The 23,458-nt window shown below is 42.3% G+C and overlaps 1 long non-coding RNA gene across 1 annotated transcript in view; it reads left to right on the plus strand.

Annotated features, from left to right (window-relative positions):
- Nucleotides 1–650: 650 nt before the first annotated feature.
- LOC115460512 overlaps nt 651–23,458 on the plus strand; it is a 37,076-nt gene continuing 14,268 nt past the window's right edge. Inside the window, exons 1-2 of the long non-coding RNA XR_003940511.1 lie at nt 651–734; nt 7,450–7,753. This is a non-coding gene — a long non-coding RNA (uncharacterized LOC115460512). The remainder of the gene's footprint in view (nt 735–7,449; nt 7,754–23,458) is intronic.

A 23,458-nucleotide genomic window follows, 5' to 3' on the forward strand; every position in this document is an offset into this window, starting at 1 on the left:
GGTCCCAGACCCTTGCACTTAAGCGGATTGCACTGTATATATATATATATATATATATATATATATATATATATATATATATATACATGCATAAATGTGCACGTGTGCATAAATACCAATAAAATGTGTAAGCACTATTCTGTAAATACGTGCACATGTTACATAGCATATATTTGACAGGTCAGTGTACATATGCATGGAGCATAGGCAGGACTCATACTTATATGTGTAACCTATAGAATACTAGAGGTTGTGCTCTTATCTCTGGCATTTAGGTGTTAGAATGTAATTGCTAATGCCTAAATTATAGGCACATATCTAATCCTTTATGCTAGTATTCTATAAGGGCAGTAGGTGATTACTTTCCTTTATGGAACAGGCATCACATAGGCACCGTGTTATAGACTGCCCTCGTAATCAGCAGACCCAAATTAATAGTATATTTTATCCAAAACTCCCTCTGCCCTTTTCATATATGCCTACTATCAAGCCATTCAGTCAGATTTTTTGCTCTATATTATCTGTATAAGTCAATAATCCATGGATAAGCAAGTTACACATTGACCAGAAGCCAGTGAATGTGTAACTAGTTTTAAATGTCAGCCCTGGAAGAACAGGAAAATAAAGCAAAGATGTTTACCAGTAACAGGTGATCACCATAGATAGCAGGAATTTTGTTTTTAAGTGCAATTTTTTATTAATAAAGGTAGGCATGTACAATTTCTACAAACAAGGTAAGAAAAAATAAACTGGTATAACACATATAATATAGTTTAAAGGGATACACGTAGTCACAACTTGTTATGTACATAGATTTATAGGAATAAGAGGGGCACCCAATGCTTGATCAATGTATCTCTGAACTGGTATCCATAGCTGGGTAAATCAGTTACATTTTTCTGCTGCAGCAACTTCGCCTTTCACATAAGTTCCACCAACAATGTATATTCATTGCAGTGCAAACCTTCCAATACCCCAAAACAGTTTGGGTGGCACTGGAGAGCAGAAGATTCAATATCTTGCTCAAAACCATCTTAATTGCAACAAACTTAAAATCACCTAATCATACATTAAATCAGAGGTATATGGAAAAGTTTCTTGCTCACACAACGGAAGTGATGCCAGGGAAATCACTTAAACGTGATTCCGAAAAACAATGAGAAGATGTGGAGAAAATAGCGCCAGAGGCCTTGGGAGCCCATGCATTTACAACACAACTCCAGCAGCGTCGAATGGAAGAACTGGAACAGCGCGTTTTGGCGGCAGAAGATATGGGGACTCAGGTAGTGACAGAGTTTGCCATGTTAAAGACACAAATTCTCTGCCAAGTTGAAAAATTAGAGGAGCTGGAAAATTGTTCCTGTAGAGGGAACCTACGCATAGTTGGCCTACCTGAACATCTCCCAGATTGTACACTTCCCTTGCTGCTGGAAGCATGGCTCCAGAAAAAAATTGTGCTCTCTGATATTGCTGAGCCTCTTTGTTTGGAAAGGGCTCATTGCGAAGGAAGGCTCCAGGAGTCTCGTAATCACCCAAGAGTGGTAATTGTGAAGGTCCACAAATATATTCACAAGAAAGAAATCCTTCACAGATATAGGTTAACGTGAGATACTCTGAAATATGAGGGTGACTGTATTAAAATATTTTAGGATTAGTTGGTGGAATTACAAAAAAAGAGACAATTTACACCTCTCAGGTATGTGCAAAAGGAAAATGCTTCATGTTTGTTTGTTTTTTTAATTTGGATTTTGCTCACACCTTTTCAGTAGTAGCTCAAGGTGAGTTACATTCAGGTACACTGGGTTAATGTGTAGTGTACAAACTGGAATATGTCAGTTTTTGAAATTTATGCCTGCTATTTTTATAACAATCGAAAATAAGATGAAAAGGTAACCCTTGAAACAGCTTTCCATCTCTTTCCCTCACCTGGTTATCCACTATTCTCCTTCCTCTTATTCTCCAGTCTTTTGTAACTATTCTCTCCCCTCTTTCCATCCAGCATCTTCTCCCTTTCTCCCCCACCCTTCCATCCAGCATTTCCCCTATTTTCTCCCCACCTTTACATAAGAACATAAGAGTAGCCATACTGGGTCAGACAAGTACCTGGCAGAAACCCAAATCGTGGCAACATTCCATATTACAAATCCAAGGGCAAGCAGTTGCTTCCCCATGTCTGTCTCAATAGCAGACTGTGGACTTTTCCTCCAGGATGTTGTTATATCCAGCTTTACTTAGAGTATATGTGGATGGGAATTGGAAATCATTTGAGACACAATAGACTGCACTCACTTATGTGGCTGGACTACCTGTTGAAACATGAAAGAGGATGCATTGCCCTCTTTTTCTGACATGGTATAACCGCATAGCTTGTGTTTGCATTATTTTAAGCTGTAAACTCAAAAAGGGCCTAACGGTTACATAGTTTATAACCTTGACTAATCACAAGGGTTCAGGATGATGCAGGGCCCTTGCATTTAAGTGATTCCTCAGTCCTATCTTTATAGTGGGGTTGGTATGGGGTATATAGTGAGTGTGATTGGGTATGTTAGGAAGGGGGGAGGGAAGGGTGAGGATGGTGGAGGGAGGGAGGGAAGGGTCCAGTTCCATCACGTTTTTGTTAGTTGTTGTATGGGGGTACTTTCTGGCAGTCTCATTTTCTACTTTACAGGCAACAAAATAATGAGATTATCCTTGAACTTTTGTCACAATGAATGTGCTGTTTTGTATGAGGTACCTGTTGCTCTTGAGGTGATGGCTGGGCACCCTGAGTTCTTTTTTGGAGAGGAACTTTTAAAGCACTTTTCTCACTAGGATAGCTGTTTGACTAGTCTGCATTGCCACCTGGCCTCTTGGAATGTGGGTAGTTTCACCACTTGAAGAACAATTGCGTCTCAGACACTGCTCCGTTGGTACAGCATTAGCATATTAACATCATCTCACTGATATAAAATGGCAGATGCTGGACAGTGTTTAACTTGAGTGGGAGGATGAGAATGTTGAACATTTGCTGAATTACAAAGAGCAGAACTGGATTTTTCAACTGAAAACACTGCATCCCCGGGGTTTGAATGCAGAGTTGGAGCGGTGGTTGGGTCTGTGAGAATGCAACATTCATCTTATTAGCTTTGTGTCTGCTGGTCAGCTGTTTACTATTTAATTGGTGACTTGTATCCCACCATCTTTCCTGGTGCTGAGTCAGAGAATCAAATTGAATGTTTTGGACCTCTACCCTGAAGAAGAAGAAGTTGAACCTTGGCCATGTTGGCAGAGGTTCCAGTTTTTTCTAAGTTAAGTGACTTTTGATTTTTTGATAAGAGACTGCAAAATATTTATACATAAAATTAAAAAAATTAAGCATTGGGATCAATGAGGATTACGCAGTGCTGCATAAGAAACACCTGAAGATCCCTTTTTAGTTCTTTAGAATGTCTGTGATTGGCGGTGACATATATTTAATATGATGTGATTACTGGGGCTATTTTTCTAATCTGAGTTGTGGATCCCTACTTACATAAAATTGGTCCTATTTATTGGATCTAAATTGGGTTCAGGTATTGCTTCTAAAAGAAGTGCCACAAGCTATATATGTTCATTGTTTTAATCACAGACTAAATCTGATTATTGTTGATGTTTGCAAAAAGTTGTTGCAGACTTCTTCAGTTTTCTTCAAAAACTGTACATTTGTGTATCACGTTCTTATGTTCATTCATGTTTCTGCCGGAGCCCATGTGGCAATTTTTTTGGTTTGGGTTTTACTGGCTGCGGGAAAAAGGGCCCTGGCGCACAGGAAAAATGGCCCCTGCCACCAGGTCCATTTTTCTCGCAGCTTAGTAAAAGGACCCCTATGTTAACTCACATCAGTGCCTCTGATGTAATGTAGGAATGTAGTACATAGGGAGGGGTAAGGTGGTGTGAATGCCTATGTAGCTGCCCCTGGCCTGGAAGTCATATATCCACACTTTTGTGAACTGTCATGAAAGATGGTCAGAAGCCCTGTGCTGTTCCATACAACGCTCAAAACATAGCACTGGAACAGCAAGGAGCTATAACGCCCTTATGATCTTTGATAATAGCATGCAAATGTAAGCACACTGGGCCCCTTTCACCAAGCTGTGGCAAAAGGGAGCCTGTGCTGGCATGGGCACATGTTTTTCATGTGTGCTGAGGCCCCCTTTTACTGCAACTGGTAAAAGAGTAGGTTTTTCTTTCCTGCAGGAAATGGCAGTGCGGCAAGTAAAGCACTTGCTGTCCAGCCATTTCGTAGCCATTGAGGTGGCGTTAAGGGCTCCTGTGCTAACCCAGCGGTAAACGAGCAGCGCGTAGTACTGCCTGATTACTGCCAAGTACATCCCGGCTTACCGCCGTTTGTAAAAGGGTCCCACTTGTAGAGAAATTATTAATCATTTCAACATATAACTTAGCTAGTATAGAAAAGAAACAGCTTCTTACGGTAAAGTAGCAGGGTTTTTTTTTAGTGAATTACAATAAATCTGAGATGATGGGAATTACTAGCACAGAGGCAGAGCTGGAGCAGCTGAAACAGGCATTACCTTTTAAAATGACGGACCATAGTTTTAGATATTTGGGAATTATCACACCAAAAGATCTAGATAACCTCTTCTTGTTAAATTATACGCCTTTGCTCAGGGATGTGAGACTGGACTTGATTAAATGGAAGAATAATTGGTTGTCATGGTGGGGGAGAATAGCGGTAGTAAAAATGAACATTTTACCCAGACTGCTTTTTCTATTCCAGACACTGCCAATATTAGTACCCAGAAGGGAAATTTTAAAACTACAGTCAGATATAGGGACTTTTGTGTGGGCGGGTAGGCCGGCTAGGCTGTCGAAAAAAATCTTATGGGGGAGAGGGATGCCAAATGTGCAGTGGTACTATTGGGCGGCCCAATTAAAACAGATAGGGGAGTGGAGTAAAGTAGACTTATCTCCAATTACTAGGCTGGAGCAAATTTTTGTTAGGGAAGGAAAGCTAGATGGTCTGCTGTGGGCCTCAGTCCCAGAGCAGACATATAACGGCCTTACGCTGAATTCTTTTTGTATCTCTTCACCGTGTGGGGGAGGTTGAAAAGGAAGGTAAGAGGGACAGGGAATAGATCTACATATGCATGGCTCACACAGGAACCCGGGTTCCCGGGGGGGAAGGGAAAATAAGGTATTCCAAAATTGGTTTCAAAAAGGGCTCATACGGTTCCATGAGTGCCTAGATGAGGGTAGAATACGGACATTTGAAGAACTACAGGAAATGTATGGATTAGTAGAGTTCGATTTATATGAGTACATGCAGGTCAAACAAAAATGGAAGCGGTGCAAAGAAAAGCTACGAGAATGGTATGGGATTTGCGTTCCAAGACGTATGAGCAGAGACTTGCTGACCTGAACATGTATACCCTGGAGGAAAGGAAAGGAGGAACAGGGATGATATGATACAGACGTTCAAATACTTGAAAGGTATTAATCCGCAAAAAAATCTTTTCCGGAGATGGGATGGCGGTAGAACGAGAGGACATGAAATGAGATTGAAGGGGGGGCAGACTCAAAAAAGATGTCAGGAAGTATTTTTTCACGGAGAGGGTGGTGGATGCTTGGAATGCCCTCCCGCGGGAGGTGGTGGAGATGAAAACGGTAACGGAATTCAAACATGCGTGGGATGTGCATAAAGGAATCCTGTGCAGTAGGAATGGATCCTCAGAAGCTTAGTCGAAATTGGGTGGCGGAGCAGGTGAGGGAAGAGAGGTTGGTAGTTGGGAGGCGAGGATAGTGGAGGGCAGACTTATACGGTCTGTGCCAGAGCCGGAGATGGGAGGCGGGACTGGTGGTTGGGAGGCGGGAAATACTGCTGGGCAGACTTGTACGGTCTGTGCCCTGAAAAAGGCAGGTACAAATCAAGGTAAGATATACACATATGAGTTTATCTTGTTGGGCAGACTGGATGGACCATGCAGGTCTTTTTCTGCCGTCATCTACTATGTTACTATGTTTATTACTACAGAGAAATGGGCCAGGGCAGAATTCAAAGACCAAGAGGGATTTGAAAAAGTATGGGGGGAAAGGAATTTCACGGATATATGGACACCTCAGGGGGCAGAGTTTTATGAAAATGAACTATATGGAGGCATGGGAAAAGGACTTGAATCAGGATGTTTCAGAGGCAGAATGGAAGAGGGTATGCTTGGAAGTCAAGAAAGCCTCGGTGTGTGTGCTTATTAAAGAAAATGCATATAAAATGCTGAGCAGATGGTATTATACACCAGATAGAATTAAAAGAATGTTCCCTGAGGCTTCTGATAGCTGTTGGAGATGTGGAAGGGAGATGGGAACTTTTTTTCATGTTTGGTGGGGGTGCAGTTTGATTCAACCTTATTGGAAAGATATAACGGATAGATTGTCTAAAGTTCTAGAAGGTACTTTTCCATGTGATCCTAAATGGTGCCTCCTGGGGTGGGGGAACCAAAGGGGAAAGAGATGGCAACAGAGATTCAAGAGAATGGAATTAGCCGCCGCAAAAACCACTATTGCAATGCATCGGAAAAAGTCCGCTGGGCCAACTGTAGGTAATTGGGCTGAGAAATTTAAAACCATTATAGAGATGGAAAAATTGACTGATAAGCGTAAGGGGAGATATAATCCAGAGGCACCTGAATGGATTCATCTAACAGCTATTGAGGGGGTTTAGGGGGGTTTGGGTTGTTGGGGGAATCAGCTGTTGAGGGGTTAGTGAGGGGGAGGGGGAAGGGTGGGGGGAATAGGGGGGATAAAAGGGTTATAAGCATAATGTTAAAATAAAAATTAAATTGTTGCATTGTCATGTGCTGGAGCCAATGGCTCGTTGTTATGTTTGAGATGTTATTTCAATAAAAAATCAAAGTAAAAAAAAAAAAAGAAACAGCTTCTGACCTCCTAACAGTCTAAAATTGTAACATGTTCACTGCTTCATGCATAGCTGCGCGTAGAAAGTATAAAAAAAAAAAGGTATATAAAGACAGAAGGAATTGTATAAGTCAGACAACTTTATGAGGGTATGCTGGCTTTGTCTCCTTGCAAGAAATAAACTGCTTTAGGCTTAATTGGTCTCATTGTATTCGTGAGTATTGATAATAAAATTCTTTTAACACCACTATTATCTCCGATCACTGTGTGGAAGTGTGGGAAGATTGTGCCAGAGTGTCCCCTGCACTAATTTGACAGGTCTGGGTTATCAAAAGTCTGGCCTGTCAAATAAGAGTTGAAGGCCCCAGAGCCTCAGGAAAGAGATCCTACTCTCTTTTCTTCCTGGCTACCTAGTGTACCTGAATGTAACTCATCTTAAAGGTGTGAGCAAAATCCAAATTAGTTAATTAAAATACTGTGAAGACGCAGGCATTGTTCATGCCTATCAGTCAGGGATCTGCAGGGCACATGGTACTCAAACAGATCTCTTGTCTTACGCAGATGGTATACAGTGAGTTGAGACCCCGGTGTGACGCCAGTGCCAGATGTCATTCTGAGCCTCATCCATAGAGTGCCTCCCCTGCAGCCACAGAGCGCCAGTTCCCTGCTGACAAAATCTTCCTCCCTGCAGCCAGGAAGTGCAGTGGTGTTGAAACAGCATGAGGCACAGGTACACCCAACAGAGGACTTTGGGATTTCAGCTTCTTTGAATTCCCAGATGGCTACTCTGGGATCATCTGATTCTGTAGGAGAGTCTTTGACTACAGTTGGTGACTTGAGTGCTCCTTTTTTAACAACTCAAAAGGTACAGACCTCACTTTTTCCTACTTTTTTTGGTTGAGAAACCAACTGAACTTACCCTAGATAATTTATGGGCTCTAATTGTAAATCTGGGTAAGACTTTGTGCCTCCAGATTCAGATATTGGAGCATGGGTGTAGATTGGGGGGGCGAGGGGGCATTGCTCCCCAAACGACGACTTAGTCTTCTTACCCTAAAACGCAACGGCGAACTGGCAGGCGTGGCGCCAGTAGTAAAAGCAGCAAGCAGGCAGGCTCGACTCCGTCCTTCGCTTCCCTGCCCTCTCAGCATCCCACCTGCCCGAAAGGAAATGACATCAGAGGAAGGCAGGACGCAGAGAGGCCAGGGAAGCGAAGGACAGAGTCGAGCCTGCCTGCTTGCTGCTTTTACTACTGCCGCCCGTTCGCCGCTGCAACTTCGGTATTAGAGTAGAGTGGAAGTGAGCCAGCCTATCTAGTCCACTGTAAGGAAGGAAGCAGCCATTTGGTAAATCTCTGTCTGTTTCCACTCCCCTGCGCAGCCGTCGCCGTTCATTCAAAACACAGCAAGCAAGCCTGCATCCACGTTGTCATTCTTTATTGTTAGTCCATCTTTAACAAGTCTAACACTGTTTTTGTTGAGTAGGCAGTGCCTTACAAGGTGGAGGAGAAAATAAATAATTGAATACCACCAAAACAATGCTAAGTAGTAATAGTAGTAGTAACTTCAAAAATTATTGTAGCTAGCTAGAAACAGCAATTATAAATTCTGTAGTTTGTGCACATTTTTCCTCACTGTTATTCTATACAATTCAGATGGCCAGATTTCAGTGAGAATATATTCTGTTTCCTGATGGGTTCATCTTAACTGTCTGGTTGTAATCTGCCTTGGTGAGCCTAGTGTTTATAAAGACGATGGAATATATTAAAATTAAATTTATATTGTTGTTACCACAGTGACATCAAAATTAATGTTTTTTTAGGGTGTGACTTTGCGATTGCTAAGGAAGAGGAAGGAAATCTAGTACTTCTATTCTGGACCTGTTGGATTTCTCTATACCAGAGAGTAAACTTTTGATGTATCAAATGCAAAATGGATATTAGAAAGTTTTTTTGTGAAAGCACATGCTGAACTACCAGTTCTTGAGTCCCATGTGCATTTAGCATCAACTCCAGAGAAAGCCCTGGCTGCTTCCACATCAGTGCTACTCTCCTTGGATGCACTGAGTACAAGTATAGTTGATATAAAAAGCTCAGCTGCTGCTTCAGACCTTGGAGAAAAATGTAATGGACCAAATCAACCACTTCTGCATGATTTTCCGAAAAGAATGTTTTGGAAGTATATCCATGTTGCCCATAAAGGACTTCAGAGCACTGATATCACACTTACATAGTAACATAGTAGATGATGGCAGAAAAAGACCTGCACGGTCCATCCAGTCTGCCCAACAAGATAACTCATATTTGCTGCTTTTTGTGTATACCCTACTTTGATTTGTACCTGTGCTCTTCAGGGCACAGACCGTATAAGTCTGCCCAGCACAATCCCTGCCTCCCAACCACCAGCCCTGCCTCCCAACCACCGGCTCTGGCACAGACCGTACAAGTCTGCCCAGCACTATCCCCGCCTCCCAACCACCAGCCCCGCCTTCCGATCTTGACTAAGCTCACACTTGGAAAAGCTTCCTCTCTCATAGAAAAACTGAAAACACACTTTGAGAAATGCAGACAAGCTGATGACTGGAATGATTTATGGAAAGAAATCATGGCATTCTGTCAGTCACAACATTGCAGTATCAGATGAGGATTGTACAAAAAGAAAAACTTGTAAAACCTCAGTAGCTCTTACCAATTTCTTTGTTACAACAACTCTGGGTCAAAGAGAACACAAAGAGCAGACACTAAGTAAAGATGAAACACAAACTACATCAACCACAGAAAGAAATAGGTGGCGTGAGAAGTTGTACTTCCCTGTTTTAGATGACATGGAGGGGCATAATCGAAAAGCCGGCGAAATCAGAATTTGGCCGGCCTCATCTAGGCGGGTAAAAGTAGGCAGGAATAATCTAAAAATAATATGGCCGGCCATAAACATACCATTATCGCAGTTGAACCCGGCCAAATTAGATCCGGCCAAAGCATAGCAAAAAGGCCGCCATTAAACATTCCATTATTGCGGTTCAAACCGGCAAAATCAGGGCCGGCCAAAGTATAGAAGAATACAGTAGTTTTGAGAAATACGTTACTGTACTTGATACTTTTCAATATTCCTTATATTTTCCCTGTATCTGGATGTCCGCAACTACATGCACTGTACTTGCGGAACATGCAGCTATGGGAAATATATTGTGTATGAAGTTCGCACACTTGATAATGATCCATATATGAAAACTCCCACATAAAAGAAACTCCGCACATAGGCCCCGCATGCATGACGGCCATGCGTCACAGCCGGCAATGTGTGGAGCCATTATACATGGCAAGACGTGCACATACTGACCTATCCATATATGGAATGGCGAACCATATACGGAGCCTTGCATGTAAGGGCGGCCATCATGCATGGCTGGCCATATAAGGGTGAGGCACGTTTTCCGTAAGTCAATTAGAAACATGTCTATGAAAAGGGAGCCCAACTTCTCTGTGGCAGAGAATCTGCTGTTAATACATCTGTGCTTGAAGCACAGGCGTATACTGTTCCTCTACCACCACCACCTGCCCCCCAGGACTCGCTGCATCCGAACCTGGGGTGAGATCAGGGACAGGTTAAAGAGATAAGTGTTTCACCCCCCCCCCCCCCCCCCCGGGCTATCAGGGCCCCCCTCCTGTAGCTACACATATAAGAGCTCCCTCAGCAGTGTAAGCAAAAACTGGAGTCTGCATTCAAGGGTAATCAGTGATACATATGTGTACATGCACATTCATTAACAGAATCTAGGTACTAGAAAAGAAAAACATTCCCACATCCCTACAATACTGCACACAAACGGTTCTCTCTGTCTTCACGTCCCCCACCCCCCCAATCAGTGTTCTGAATCTCTTCTAGTTGATTTACAAATGAATTTGTGTGCTGAAGGCAAGAAGGGCCATCCCCTGACTCCTGATGTACAAACATATCTTGCAGAAGATTCGGTATCAGGAGGGACCTAGAGTCCCTCTGGTGGAGGTACCGGCGCATCCAGTTACAGAGCCCTCACATGATCAGGGCAGTGAGAAGGCGCCTCAGGGATCAAAGTAAGTATTATAAACAGGGCACCTGTACTCATTTGTTAATGTATTTCATAATGCAAATGTCCTGTACAATATCAGTTTCCATGTGGCTATTAGTAAGTCACTAGTAAAAATGGCCCGTTTCTGGTGCCGATGAAACGGGCGCTAGCGGGCATGGGACTCCCTTCCCCTCCCCTTACGGTACACGTTCGGTCGGGGCAGGAAAGAAAGAGCCCCCTCTTTCCTGCCCGTACCGGTGGTGGTAGCTTGCATCGTGTGGGAGTCCGACTCTCGGCGTTTCAAAATGGCTGCCGAGAGTTGAAGTCTCGCGAGGCAGCTTGAACTCTCGGCGGCCATTTTCAAACGCCGAGAGCCAGACTCCCACACGATGCAGCAAGGAAGCTACCGCTACGGGAGGAAAGAGGGGGCTCTTTCTTTCCTGGGCCGACGGAACAGGTACCTCTAGACCACCAGGGAGACACGCGTAAGGGGAGGGGAGGTGACGGGGGAGGGAGGTTGGTGAGGTTAAGCGTGTGCTACTGTGGGCGGGGCGGTAAGTTGTAAGGGGCGGGGCTATGTGGCGAAAGGGGCCGGGTTCATGTGCACGTCGGCGATGGCTGGGATTTGTTGGAAGGGGAGGAGTAGGCTCCCCGTGCATTAATTTGTTTTCGTGTTCCGCCCTCGACGTCATCACGTGTGACGCGAGGGGCTTCACCACCATGAAACCACGAACCGGTGTGTGAGTGACTTCAGTGACGTCAGTGTCCTCAGAACGTTGAGGCTGCGTTTTATTATAGTAGATAACACCTCTGTCCCAGATCAAGGCCTGAGGTAAGGCTGCTACTTCCAAATAACCTCCTGTGAGATGAATGAGATGGCATGCCTCATTTCTGTATCCCCCTTTCTGGGGTGGATACCGTTTCATGGTATTCCTGCCTGAGGTCCTACTCTTAGTGGATGTCATTGCCTCATATTAAAGTTATGTGCTTCCCCCCCCCCCCCCAAAAAAAAAAAAAAAGAAAACACAAACCCAAAATAGTCAGCCAACCATAGTCATAAATCATAATGCAAACATGCTGCTGAGCACTGAGTGTGGTCTGCCTGTGTACTCTGAGTCACACCAGCATCCAGGTTTCCCTGTCATCTCATCTCATGCATCTCACACCCCATCCCCCGCCTCAGGCCAGCCAGCTCCTGCACTATGTAAGCTATGTTGGATGTGCTGATCTCAAAAACAATCCTGTTACATACACAGGGCGCCAGCGGCACCAGGAGGAGGCCCAGCAGGAGGAATAAGAGGAGGCCCAGCAGGAGGAAGAGGAAGAGGCGCAGGAGGAGGAGGAGGCCCAGCAGGAGGAGGCCTGGGCAGACATGCCTCCCCTTGAGGGGGATGATGAAGGGCCCACACCCCTCCGCCCTCTCTACCCCACCCCCAGCCAAAGACCCATCCCCACCCCTAGCCGCAGCCCCATCCCCATCCCCACCCCCATCCCCAGCACTGCGCCTCCTGCAGCAACTGGTTGATGGGCAAAACCAGTTGCTCAATACCCAAAATCAGTTGCTGCAGGAGATGGGGGCAATGTGGCAGGCTAATGAGCAGCACCATAGGCAGTGAGGCTGCTCCTGGTGCTGCTCATTAGCCTGCTGCACACGGCCATTCAGAGAGAACATGCCCATCATTGAGGGACATTTGGGGGGGAGGGGGGAAAATTGGACAGTATAAAATGTTTTGTACATTGTATTAAAAGGTACAACCAGGCATGCCTTACGAGACATCTCAGGGACTGGCTCTGTGGAACTACTCAGTATACACCATTGAGTTGGGAGCAAGCACTATTTAGGCCCTGGCATTTGAACTTCTTGTTGCATGCAAAAACAAAAAATCTACCAGTTTGTGCCAGAAGTAATATATTGCTCCAACCTTTGAGGAAGGTATGGAAAGAGGTTATGCAAGCTTGGAAGTATAATCCCAATGTTAGTGATCTACTCCCACTGTGTGGGAATGGAGACTTCCCACCAGGGTTAGAAAAGGGGCTATTTGAGAGCTGGTCGGCACAGGGTATCACCTTATTAGAACACTTAGTAAATGAAGAGGGGGTTCTGTATAGCTTTAATGACATGAGGCAGAGATTGTCTCTAAACGCTAAAGACCATTATAAATATCGGCAATTACATCACTATTGGTTCAGTATGGACCAAACTGCTTTGGGTACAGGGTTGGGATCCAAGATTCGTGATTTTTTGAAAGGGGATGAGTATGGGCAGGTGTCTGTATCGAGTTTGCATAAAGCATGGGAGACTCTTAGCCCCCCCCCCCCCCCCGTATATATGAGTCACTTGAAAAGTCATGGAGCAAAGATCTAGGATACGAGTTGACAGGAATAGATTTTGCAAAATTGATAAAAGATATCCCGGGGCAAGTGGGTGGGGCGGAACTACAAGAGAGTCAATACAGGGTAATTTACAGGGGATACATATCGCAATCACAAGCAGTAAAAGCAGGATGGATAACAGATGTACAATGCCCAAAGTGTCATGAAGATAACAACACATTTTTCCATGCATTTTGGAAATGTGCTAGTATACAACACTTTTGGAAACTGTTGCAGACATACTTTGAACAACTCCTGGGACATAGACTGTTACCCTCATGGAGGGGAGTGCTTTTGAATAAAAGAAATGCGTATGGGATTTCTGATAAAGATCAGGAGCTATTTTTATGCAAGGCCTATGCAGTGGGAAAAAAATGTATACTTAAACACTGGTTGCAGGCTGAACCTCCATCCTTTTGGCACTGGAGAAGTAGATTACATGAGTTAATGTTATGGGAAGCCAGAGAGGCATATAGCGCCCCGAAGAAAAGGAAAATATTTGTCAAGATATGGTCAAGGTACTTACAACATATTTCCCACAAGGCTAGGAGCGCAGTACTTAACAAACTGGGACCGTTATAGGCAGAGCAACAATAAGCAGATGTGGGCTTTGAACTGGTTCATAAATGTAATAGACAGTGCTACTATCAATACCATGAAAAATAGTAATTATAGATAAAGGGAACTTTGGAGACTGAACACTAGACACGAGTTAATGGTTGCATTATTTTATTGTATGTTCAATAACACTTGTTCAATATACAGTTGCAATACATATAGAGGGAGGGGGGGAGGGGGGGAGATAAAATGAGTAATAAAAATCTGATGACTGTTAGTAGCATATTGATTCACATGTTTACTGGAATTGAAATGTATCTTGCTCTACTAAGTAATGGAATGTGATTTCTGTTTGAAATGTCATCAATAAAAAACGTTGAAACATAAAAAATGTTTTGTACATATTTAGGATCTTGCCAGGTATTGTGACCTGGATTGGCCACTGTTGGAAACAGGATGCTGGGCTTGATGGACCTTTGGTCTTTCCCAGTATGGCAATATTTATGTACTTATGTTATATTTTGTGAGTTCTGAAATAGAAGGTTAATATTTTTCATATAACAGGGTGTGTGTCTCAACTTTGTGCACTACATATTATCAAATGCTGGGGTTGATGTGAGTGGAGGCAGCAATATGGATTGCATGACAGGTGAACTGTGACTGAGAAACATTGGTACATATGTGTGATGTGTGGTCATACAGAAAGCCACCTGTTCCATCCAAACTGCATGGCTGTATGGCAAGGGGGAGGCTGGGTGGGTGTTTCTGTTGAGGAACACAAATGCCCATCCAGGCTCTCCCCCCCCTTATCACAGAGCCCCATAGCACAGAGTTGTGTAAATAATAGGTATGTTGTCTAGCACTAGTGAGCTGCCAAGTACAAAGTTGCAGATAACCATAGGTAGCGCCTAGACAATGTCTGCTCTCTGATCACCAGACACACTTACCCACAACCAAACCACATTGGTGGGGGCCACAAAGGAGCTACAAAAAGCTGGGTCATCTTTTCACATTGAGCACTGGTATATAGTGGTGAAGAGAAAAGGGAAAGCAATGGTAAAAGCATTAGGTGGATGTTTACTTCATCACAATTGCAATATAATACGACAGGTACAGAAAGGCACAGGCTAGGGGAAATAAATATATGTTTTCTATCTATTTTTATTTTGCTCACAGGTTTTTCAGTAGTAGCTCAAGTAGCGTTGGTGTAAGCGCTGCACAGGAAATAAAGAGGGTTTTCAGGCTTCAGGGGTGAAAGGTACCAAAGTTTACATCAATTAGACATGTTGCCTGTTTGTATATGTTTGAAAAATGTTTATTTTGTTTTAAAATGCTGTAATTGTGCCCTGGGGGGAATTTGGAATGTTGGGCTTGTGCTGGTGGAACTCTCAGGAGAAAAAAAAAACAGCTCAGGCTGGCAGTTGGGTGGTGATTGTAGTGCTAAGCAGACGTGTGACAGTGAGCGGCAACTGGTTGTCACTGGAAATTGAAATATAAATTGAATTGTAAGCTTAAAATATTTTGGTTGTGCTTAGAAAGAGTGGTTTGGATGTCTGGCATTTAATTTTGAAAGCCCGACGCGTATTTAAGGGCTGGTAGGAGATGTTTGATGTCTGTTTGACTAGTTTTGGGATGGTAAATCATTTCAGCATCATCTGTTTCCTAAGGGAGTAAAGTTTGGAAGTGCTGGAAAATAAGCTGTCCCTGATAGAAAGTTTTAAATGTAAGCAAAGCAGTGCGGCTCTGAGGCCATTTCTGTAAAGAGCTACTCTGAACTTTAAAAGTACATTCTTTGGAGAGATTGTCTATGGCAGCTCAGATGTAAAACTTTAAATCTGAGTTTCATTATTGAATGGGTCTGTGAAACCGTCTGAAGGTTTCTTTTCCTTCTGTGTAACAAGGAGGTTCTTGAATACTGGTGGTTGTGGAAGTTGTGACACCAAACACAGAATTAAAGAATCTTTGTACATTAGGGGATTAAAAAATTCCAACATTTTGTGGGAGGGTATAGAATAGGGAAAATAATTATTTGTTTATTTAATTGGGATAGCTAGCTAGGGAAAAAATTTAGGTGAATGTGGCAGATGTTAGGTACTTTAGTTAGGGTTTAGGGTTTTTGTTGTTGATTTTTTTATTAGCTTAGTGTAGTAGGTATTCTTCAGTTCCTGGTTCCTGCTCCCTGGCCAGGGATCATCACAACTGAGAATTAAATGGTACCCAACGTTTAAAAGAGAGAAAGAAGGAAGAAGAGGAAAACTGCAATTAAAGTATCCTTTTGGGCATCACTAAAATAAAGAATCAACTCTTAATAAAGGACATATATTAAACAGTACATTCTATTGCAGTATACACTAGTTAAGTTTAAAAACTGATATTTATCTGATTGGTTTAATTGAGGAAAACTGATATGTAAAATGTATTGATTGTTTGCTGACATTTATAATTTCTAAGGGTATAAAGAAAAGAATTGTCACATGTCATTAATGTACATTGATACCGTTTTTTATTGAATCTATTACACTTGTTTATTGAATCTTAAAAAAACATCTTGCATAATAAATTATTTTAATTTCACTATTAAGGTGCAACATTGTCATCACTTTGAAAAATTTGAATTAACATTAAGGGAAATACATTTATGAAAATACTGAGTTGCACCCTATACAAAATACAGAATATAAGATTTCCCTACTTTTCTCTGTATTTCCCCGATTGGTGAGTGTTGAGTGCGGGGCCTTTTCACCGTGATCACAACCCTTAACTATCTGCTGTAAACCTCACCCATAGGGGATCTACAGTAGGTACAATCAGTTCAAACTATTTTAGTAACTGATGTGGCTACTTGCCTCTCTGGTTTGATGGGTTACAGAGTAATAGGGGAATTTGAAAGTACTGGATCTTTTCTTAATATTTTTCCTTTATTCTCCTTTGTTATGAGAATTAGAACTACTAATTGTAGTGGACTTGAACTGAATAATTTCTGGGGAGGGGAGGTTTCATGATAGCATTGTGCTTATTATTTCAATCAGTTTTTTTTGTACAAGTTTAGCTTCATTTGTCTTTATTTGAAATTTTATAAATAAAAAAATGTTCTAAAAATGGAATAATCTTATCAATGGGGTGGAGCTAGGGTGGGAGCGGAGCTATGGTGGGATGGGGCTAGGATGGGGCGGGGCTAGGATGGGGCCCCTCCAAATTGGTCTGCATAGGGCCCTGCACTTGTTAAGACCGGCCCTGCTTACTCTCACAGAAAACTTGTCTCGATGAGTCTTTGTCTGGCTCTGACCCCCAGCTGGTATGCAATCTGCTCTGCTCTATGGCCGGGAGGTGGAGGGGGCTCCTCATCCTCTTCATCTGGGCCTGCTGCTCTGGTGGCTGTGGCTCTTCTGGGAGGGCCTGTCTTCGGCGCTTTGCCAAATTATGTAGCATGCAGCAGGCCAGGAATATCTTTGCCACCTTTTGGGGGCTGTACAGGAGCTCCCCTCCAGAACGGTCCAGACATCGGAACCTGTTCTTAAGTAGTCCAAAGGTCCGCTCGATGATGCCATGGGTGGTCCGATGTCTATTGTTGTAATTCTCCTCTGACCTTCTTTGTGGGTGCACTATGGGGGTCATGAGCCAAGTCCGCTGTGGTTAGCCTCTGTCACCTTTGGAGAGAAGCAGGGTAAGAAAGCTAAGTATTGTTTGGAGCGGGTACCTTGTGTGTGTGGGGGGGAGGGGGGGATAGTGGATTGTGAGGTGAAGGGAGACAGTGCTGAGGGCTGCCTGTTGGAGGAGGCATATTTTGGGCAGATCCATGCTGCACGTACCTATGAGCCATCTGCCGGTGATCTCCCTTCGGTCAAACCTGAAGAAGATTCCTGAGTGCTGCACTATATAGGCGTCATTGGTGGAACCTGGGTATCAGGCACACACGTCTATAATCTCCCCCTAGGCATCACACACAACTTGCATATTCATGAGAGAGTACGTGTTTGAAATCATCCTGCTGTATATTGACATTCTAATCTATGCGCCAACTTTCGAGAAACACCTAGAAAGATTGGATTTGGTGTTTCAGAGAATGAAAAGTAGTGAATTAAAATTGAAACATTCAAAATGTAAGCTAGTATGTCAAGAAGTCTGATTTTTGGGCTATATCGTTTCTAACAAAGGTGTCTCAGCAGATCCTGAGAAGGTGAAGGCTTTACAGGAATGGAAGGTTCCAACAAGCAAGACCGAAGTTTAAAGTTTTATGGGATTCGCTAGTTTTTATCGCCGGTTTGTGGAGGACTTCACCTTGCCGCTCCTTTACATGCTCTTACAGGGAAATCTGTTCAAGAAGGATCTAAGTTCCTGTGGAATGAAGATTGTCAGCGGGCATTTGATACTCTCAAGCAAAAACTGTCATCAGCCCCAATTTATCCTATCCAGTGTTCACTGATCCTTTCATATTAACTACTGATGCTAGACTCCTAACCACTACTCACTTGCCCTGTACCCTTTTATCCCTACCTCTTTAATTCCTTTACCTCTTAGTTGTTCTGTCTGTTTGCCTGTCCTATTTAGATTGTGAGCTCTTTGAGCAGGGACTGTCTTTCATGTATGGTGTACAGCGCTGCATATGCCTTGTAGCGCTATAGAAGTGATACGTAGTAGTAGTTGCAGAGGTTTAGGTGCTATTTTATGCCTTGTAGCGCTACAGAAATGATAAGTAGTAGTAGTATTTTAAGCCAAGTGCAAGAAGGCATGGAAAAGATAATTGCCTTCGCTAGTAGAGGGTTAAGAAAATCCGAACGGAATTCCAGTAATTATTCAACATTCAAGCTAGAATTATTAGCACTCAAATGGGCAGCAACTGAGAAATTCAGAGAGTATTTCATTAACCAAAAGTTCGTGGTGAGAACAGACCATAATCCTTTAAAATATCTGGAGATAGCTAAAGTCCAGGCTGTAGAACAGCGTTGGTTAGCTCAACTGGCTGAATTGGATTTCACAGTAGAATATCAATAGAAATCAAACAAAATAAAACATGGAAAAGAAAATAAGATGATACCTTTTTTATTGGACATAACTTAATACATTTCTTGATTAGCTTTCGAAGGTTGCCCTTCTTCGTCAGATCGGAAATAAGCAAAGTGTTAGCAAATGTGTTGCTTATTTCCGATCTGACGAAGAAGGGCAACCTTCGAAAGCTAATCAAGAAATGTATTAAGTTATGTCCAATAAAAAAGGTATCATCTTATTTTCTTTTCCATGTTTTATTTTGTTTGATTTCTATTGATAACCTTTAAGAATGGACTAACACGGCTACCACACCTCTCCACAGTAGAATATAAACCAGGTCAAAATGACCTGATTGCAGATGTGCTTTCTCGTTTGCCAGACACTGAAGAACCCGAATTAAATGAAAAAGATATTGAAAAAGATTTTTTGGGTTTTTCGTGCTCTTTAATCTCAGTGAAAACGAATAGGGAAAATAAACGTCCACAGAGAAATTGCAATGGAGTATTCTTGGAAAAACAGAATGCAGAAATCCTGAGAGCTCCGAGAGAAGATAGAACTCTGCAAAATATTATTTCTTGGTTAGAAACTAATCACACTCCAGAATCAGAAGAGTTTGGCTCTTCAGAAGAAAAGATATTGTGGAAACAGCGGGAAAGATTACAACTTAGGAATGGAATATTTCGGCTGTATGAAGATTGTCGACATGGTAAAGATATGTTGCAGGTGGTGGTGCCTGAGGTCTTGAAGAATGAAGTTTTAGAGATTTTCCATGATCGAAGAGATCATTATGCGGTTGAGATGACTTTCAAGAACTTACGAAAGACTCACTTCTGGGTGAATATGAGAAGTGACGTAGAACATTGGATCCGAAAGTGTAGAAGATGCTGTTTCTCAAAAGAGTTGTTTCCAAGAGAAAGAACTGAATTAAGCTGTTTCAATGTGATTCGACCTCAGGAAGTCTTGGCCATAGATTATACAGTATTAGAGAGAGACAGTGGGGGATTTGAAAATGTACTCGTGATGACCGATATGTTCTCCAGGTTTGCCATAGCAGTGCTGACCAAAAATCAGACCGCAAGAACTACTATAAAAATGTTAGTCACCAAGTGGTTTGCAGTTTATGGACCTCCGGAGACGTTACACTCAGATCAGGGTTCAGCCTTTGAATCTTCCCTGATTAAAGAATTATGTAATTGGTATGGTATAAAGAAGACCCGGACTACCCCTTATCATCCACAGGGTAATGGAAGATGCGAGCGTTTTAACCGTACTTTACATCAGATCCTTCGTACATTTACGGAACAGAAAAAGATTTTGGTCCAAGTTTCTTCCTGAGTTAAATCAAATATATAATAGTTCCATTCATTATTCCACTGGTTTTGCACCGGCATTTCTTTTCTTAGGTAAAGAAACTCTTCTTCCACATCATTCACTTGTGATTGAAAGTGAAAATTGGAGAGAGGATGAAAGAGCTGAAGATTTGGAAGATTGGATACAATATCATCGAGAAAAATTGGAATTTTCAAATGAATTGGCCAGGAAATTTGCTGAGCAACAAAATTCGAAATGAGAAGACAGTATGATAAGAAATCCGGAGTTGAACTTCTTCGTGTAGTTGATTGGGTTTTGCCTCGAAGACGGAGATTCCTCGGGAGACATAAATTACAGGACATATGGGAATCGCAACCATATAAGATTATTGAAATTTTGGGGGACAATTCTAATGTATTAAAAATTATTAAAGGAAAAGAAGATGAAAAAATAGTACACCGAAATATGGTGAAGAGGTTTGAATTGAATGTAGTGGTACCTGAGATTAAACAGACTCAGGATATAATGAAAACTCAGGAGGATAATTCACAAGCAGTAACTAGTTGCTATGGGTATACTATTTGCACAGAGGTTATTATAGATCCTCTATTATTGGAACATAATCCTTTAAATTTGGAAAGTATTAAAAGATCTCTCCGATGTAATAAAGGTGAATGTTCATCCTTTCTTAAAGAAAATTTTATTTTAAAATGAATTTGGGAGAGTTAAATTGGTGGATAAGGATTAAGATTTCTACATATTTTTGGTGAATGTTAAACCAAATTCTGTTTCTCCTTATCTACACTTGTTCTAAATGAATGGAACGTTTTAAAGAAAAAAATGTTAATTATTAGAGTGTTCTGTTTAAATTAAGGTCATAGAATTGAGAGTTTGGAATGTTGGTAGCAAGAATTTCAGGAATATATATATATATATATATATATATATGTCCAAATAAATAGGTTAGGGGTACCCAACTTAAACTAAATTGACCATATTTGTGGGGTTCGTGTAGAATGTTGGTAGTGATAGTATGACTCAGTTGTATTGGTTTGTGATGGAATGTGAGTAGTGATAATGTTGGGGACAGCATTGTTTTAAAGTAGAGACAAATGTATTATAGGTGTAGTTTAAATGTTTTTTTTACCTGGGAGATCATCTTTGGGGGCCCCGGAAGGTCTCTAGAGGCTGATGGAGCAGTGCGGGCCACCTGGACATGATCACCGGTCAGGGAACGCCACAGGTAGCAGCGCTGCCAATTTTGGTGGTCTGGGGGCGTTTGGGCACATTTTTGTGCTTCCCGGGTGCCTTCGGGCCCGTTTTGGGCCAGTTCGCGGCAAAGTTGGTGGCCAGGGGGCTTAGGAGGGCTTCAGGCCAGGAGTGCTGTCAAGACGCGTCCAGCCGGTTTGTGGCATAGTCTGCTGGAAAAGGGGGGGGGGGTGGAAACTCAGCGAGTGCGAAGTTCGCGCATGCTCAGTCCATCCCAGGAGCTCCAGTTGGGCCTCACTGAAGCCTGGGTCTCGATTTTTGGGCTGCTCAGCCGGAGTTCCAGAGCTTTTTGCGGTTTTTGGGGACTTTTTGTTTTCGACTCCGTTTTTGGAAAAAAACTTTTGGGACCAGAATCAATGGTGGTGGACAGGTCAGGGAACCTTGGAGGTTCAGGTAAGGAGTCTGTTGACCCAAAATTTTATTTAGTTTATTTTTAAATTGTGGATTTGGGGATTTAAATATATGGATATTAAGGGGTTAATTGAATTTTTATTTTTATAGTTTTGGGTTTTTTGAGGGTCCCTTAATATGTACTGGGGTGGGTTAAAATTGGAAAAAAAAGTTTAAATAGTAGTTTAGGAGGAGGATTTTAAAGAAAGCGGTTCCGTCGGGGTTTAAAATAAAACTTCGATGGAGCAGGTGTAGGAAGGGTTAATTTAATTGTTGATAGATATTTTAATTTAATTTGGGAGTTCTAAATGGGTTTTGTGTGAGAGAATTGTGGGACGGCTATTGAGGATAATAGGAGTTGAAAAGTAAAGCCATGAGAAAACAAGATGGCGTCTTGAAGACTACGCTGTAAAGCGGCTCTCTACCCGTTTTTTCCTTAAATTAAATTTGAATACCTGAAACTGATGCCGAAACGAAGAGGAAAGCAGTGAGTGATCTCCTCAACAGCTGCAAAACCCACGGGACCGATGGACTGCTTTACCGCGCCTAGAGGAAGTTCGGGATCAAATCCCTCGCTGCTGGAGGGGGGGCGACAGGAGCGTCCTCACCTCCCTAGCTAGAGGCAGATACTACACTGAGTCCCAAGAAATGGAGACCTCTGACGATGCAGCCGTGGGGTTGGCAGCAGGGGCGGGGGAGACATCTAGAGTCGAAGACCTGGGTGAGCTTCCTGCAGAGGAGTCTGCTGCCAGCCAGAGATCGCCGAGTGTTGTCGTCGGTGTGGAGAAAGGGGAAGAAACAGCCATCTTGGAAGAGGAAATAGCAGTTCAAGGAGAGGAAAGGTCTGATGGAAACATTTTTGAATCACTGGAGACTAGTAAGTCTTTTTTACCTCTTAAAACTGCAATAACACTTGACTCCATATGGGAGGCCCTAGTAGGGCTAGAAAATTCCTTCTCACAGAAATTGCTTATGGTGTCCCAAACTACTAAAATACCATAAGAAAAGATTTCAAATTTGGAAAAAAAGATGTCTGACAATGAGAAAATAATATTATCAAACTCTGAAGATATAAAATCATGTCAGCACCTACAATCTAACTTGATAAAGGAAAATACTTTATTACATCAAAAAGTAGAGAATTTAGAAAATCAAATACGAATTAAGACTCTTAGATTAATTTTCCTAAAATTTCATCAGTGGCTCCATTAATAATGTTTAAGAAATATCTTTCAGAAATTGTACAAATTTCTGAACAAGCATATCCACCTGTTTCAAAAATCTATTACGTACCACCATATAAAAAATAAGAACAAAAAGCAAAAATGGATCAAAATGAACAAAGACTTGAAACTTCCTTTGATATACTGAATTTAACGCAAATAATTCAAGATGATGAGAAGGGGACAGAAGCTACATTGATCATCTCTTTTGTTTTGGAACCTGATCGAGACTGGATACTCAGACAGTTTTTTCGTCATAGAGATGAACTCTTTATGAACAATAAAATTAGGATATTTCCCGATATTGCTAGAACAACACAAAAGAGCCGACAAGCATTTCTAAAGCTTCGTCCTAGGGTTTTGCAGTTGGGAGGTTTATTTTGGTTAAATTTTCCCTGCAAGAGTGTAAAATT

This window comes from Microcaecilia unicolor, chromosome 1, assembly GCF_901765095.1.
Source record: "Microcaecilia unicolor chromosome 1, aMicUni1.1, whole genome shotgun sequence".
Classification (NCBI taxonomy): domain Eukaryota; kingdom Metazoa; phylum Chordata; class Amphibia; order Gymnophiona; family Siphonopidae; genus Microcaecilia; species Microcaecilia unicolor.